Here is a 3,572-nt window from a genome sequence, read left to right on the forward strand (position 1 = left end):
CGTGACAAAAACGTGAATTTCACGTTATTTTGGCACGTGACAATCAGGTGACTTTTTGGTCCCCATGAAATGACCAATTCACGTGATTTATGGACGTGTTTTTCACGTTACTTTTGGCACGTGATATTTAGGTGACTTTTTGGTCCCCATGAACTGTCCAAAAGACGTGCTTTTTACGTTAATTTTGGCACGTAATATTTAAGTAATAATTATGCTTTATAAAAACGAAGTGTTTGGATTCGTGTAAAGAAAAAAAACTCATCGTCGAGGAAATATTTAATACGTATTAAATTACATGGTTTTATTAGTCAGTATATTAGATCTTGACATAAACATTTTTAATTTGTAATAAAAGCTGCACTTTTGTTAAAATATCCTCCTTATATCCAATAAGTAATAAGTACAAAGTCGAAGATCTGCAACTTACGAAGAGCACGCTTCAATCCACAAAGAGCACACTTCAAACTTAGTCTAACGAATCAGTCGATATATTCTCCCATAAAAGCACGCTTTAAACATAATCTAACGAATTAGTCGATATTTTCTCCTATAAGAGCACGCATCAAACTTTATCAAATGAATCAGATTTAGCTGAAAAGAAACGAATAAAATCTTAAATAATAATATGATTATTTAATAATTATCTTAAATCAAAAACTTTTAAAACAAATCTTACTTGTTGAGTTGCCAACTTTTTTGGCAACAAGACTTTCTAGTGTTGTTATTTGTTTTCTTTTATCTAAATCATTAAATAATTTTAAGAAAACATTACTACGTACAGTGTAAAAAAATAAAAAAAGTCATTTGCCTTCTAATTTTATACTCTGATTGCTAAAAAATGAGAATTTAATAAAAAAAGATAAACAAAAAAGAAGACAGATGATTAAAAAAATAGAATTACAAAATAAAAAATACAAGTTTATAAAAATATTATTTATCTATATATATCTATATCTAATATCTATCTATAAATATATCTATATCTATATATAATGGTAATAACTGATGGGCATGATTAGAAAAAGACCTGTTCTCACCTTATGTGATAACATCTGTGTATTATGTGATAACGTGATAATTTGTTTTCTTTGTTTTCCATCTTCTTATATTTGCATCTGTTTCTGCATTAACTTGTTCATACATTAACTCACTAGATGCAAAGGTGACAGCCCACAAAGTTGCTTTAAATGAGTAATCTACAAAGTTTTGAACAGCATTAAATGTCATTTTAGAATGCACACAAAAAAATTAAAACAATTTATAAAAATGTAATAGTTACCACATAACCACACAACATTATAGTGGGGATTTTATATCATGATTTTCCTTACCCATGGTAAGATTTTCACCTTGAGGCTCCTTTTGCTGTGGAAACACTCACCACGGCTAAGGAGCTCCATCTACCCCTAATTATATATAATATATTAAGTATAAAACTAAAAATATGTATAATAAAGTATTGTCAAATTAGGTCACCAATAAATACAGAGTGCTGAAAATTCAACTTAGAATCAAGTTGCACTCTCCAACAAGATATGAACTAAATTAAATTCTTGCTACAGGGTGCAATCACAAAAGAAGACGAAGAGAGGGAAAAGTGAAATTTCTCAAACTTTAAAAGTTAAAAGATTATTGGGTCTTACTACAGAATGATATTACTAACCAATAACATAACAATACCATTGGGTCTTTTTAGTCAATAATATTTTATGCAGAACTTATCATTTGTCATGTAGCTTAATAAATTTGATATTAAATAAGTTATAATAACTTATTTATTATAAAATTAATTACATCGACAATTTTGACAGTCTAAAATAATATACGATAGGGTAGAAAAAAAAGTATACCTTGTAGAAGGGTTTGATCTTTTGCGTGTTGCAATATGAGAATTATCTGCCATAACGTTACACAAATTTGAACTAAGCTTTGTAATATATTTATTAAACCTAAACTGATAAAACTTAGATATAAGATAATATAATATGTTTAGATAAACTATTTTATTTTTGTCAAAAATGCATTGCGACGTTATGAGATATCTTACGCCCTGATACTTTTTTTATTAATTATTATAAAACTACAATGCAAAATAATTAAATTATTATAAAAGTAAAATAAAAAGTAATTACAATAATAAATATATAAACTATATATTTCATATAATCATTATATTTAAAAAATCCGGAAAATTGTTTCGGGAAAATGTCCTGAAAAAATTCAGAATACTTTTCCCCTTAATTTTGCACTCAGCCAAGTTGTTTCTCAATTTTTTAAAAACTTTTCTTAATTTTTGTATGAATGATGACTAAAACAACATAAAAACAAATAGAGGAATAATATATACTTTAAGGTGTATGTAAAAGAAGTTTATAAACTCCTATAACTTATAGGAGTTTATAAATTTCTTTTATAACTCTGTTTATAAACTTATAAAGTGGATGTTAAATTGGTTCCATAGTTCCCCATATTAATAGTCACACTGTAATTTATAATATATACAAGTATAAATAGATAATAACACAGCTTATGAAACAAAATTCTACAATTCAAATAATGATGGTACGATAATAACATAAATATTACAGCAATATTGTAACTATTTTAATATTGTAATTATAGTATAAGAAAAGTGTAATTGTATTATTTATTGTATATTATCTTTAGTAATTCGCATTTTTTGATTATGCTGCTTTTTAAAACTGTATTAAGTTTAGAAGAAGCACACAGTTTTATTAAAGACCATGAACTTGAGTATACAGTTCGGTTTAGTACATCTTTCTCTGCCAAAGGCTTCGGAAATACTGGTATATTACATATGTTCATATATATATATATATATATATATATATATATATATATATATATATATATATATATATATATATATATATATATATATAAAATATATATATATATATATAATATATATGTATATATATATTATATATATATATATATATATGTATATATATATGTATATATGTATATATGTTCATATATATATATATATATGCAACTAAACAACACAAGTTCATTCCCATATTTGGCTAAAAACCTTTTCTGCCATGCATTTTGATTGTTAATAGTTGAATTACGAGGGAAAAATCTTTTATTTGAGATTTCTGGGAGAACGGAACCAGTTTTATTGAAATTGGGTCAATGCTCTGTGAAATACCAGAATCCTTATAGATGGACATTTGTAGATATAAATGTATTATCATTTAATTCAAAAAGAGACTTACACATAAGTAGAAGGTGTAATGTAAATGTGAAAAACAAAATCAAAAAATAAAAAGTTACAAATACCTTGGCAATTATGTGACCGTTGTGTGACAAAATATCTGGTAAAACAATACAAAACTTTCTTATTTGATTGATTTCCTAATTTGCTAATAATAATGCATACCGAAGTTCCTTTGATTTTACTTTCCTATTTCTGACAGTATATAAATATAAATATATATATATAAATATATATATATATATATATATATATATATATATATATATATATATATATATATATGTATATATATATATATATATATATATATATATATATATATATA

General features: G+C 24.8%; 1 long non-coding RNA gene across 1 annotated transcript; it reads right to left on the reverse strand.

Moving 5' to 3' along the window:
• Window positions 1–261: 261 nt before the first annotated feature.
• Window positions 262–2,823, reverse strand: LOC136078081 (uncharacterized). The gene is made up of 4 exons (XR_010637504.1): window positions 1,851–2,823; window positions 1,038–1,196; window positions 677–739; window positions 262–591 (listed from the first exon to the last, which is right to left on the reverse strand). It is a non-coding gene; the product is annotated as an uncharacterized LOC136078081 (long non-coding RNA).
• Between the last annotated feature and the right edge of the window lie 749 nt (window positions 2,824–3,572).

Source organism: Hydra vulgaris, chromosome 03, assembly GCF_038396675.1.
Source record: "Hydra vulgaris chromosome 03, alternate assembly HydraT2T_AEP".
NCBI classification, from domain to species: domain Eukaryota; kingdom Metazoa; phylum Cnidaria; class Hydrozoa; order Anthoathecata; family Hydridae; genus Hydra; species Hydra vulgaris.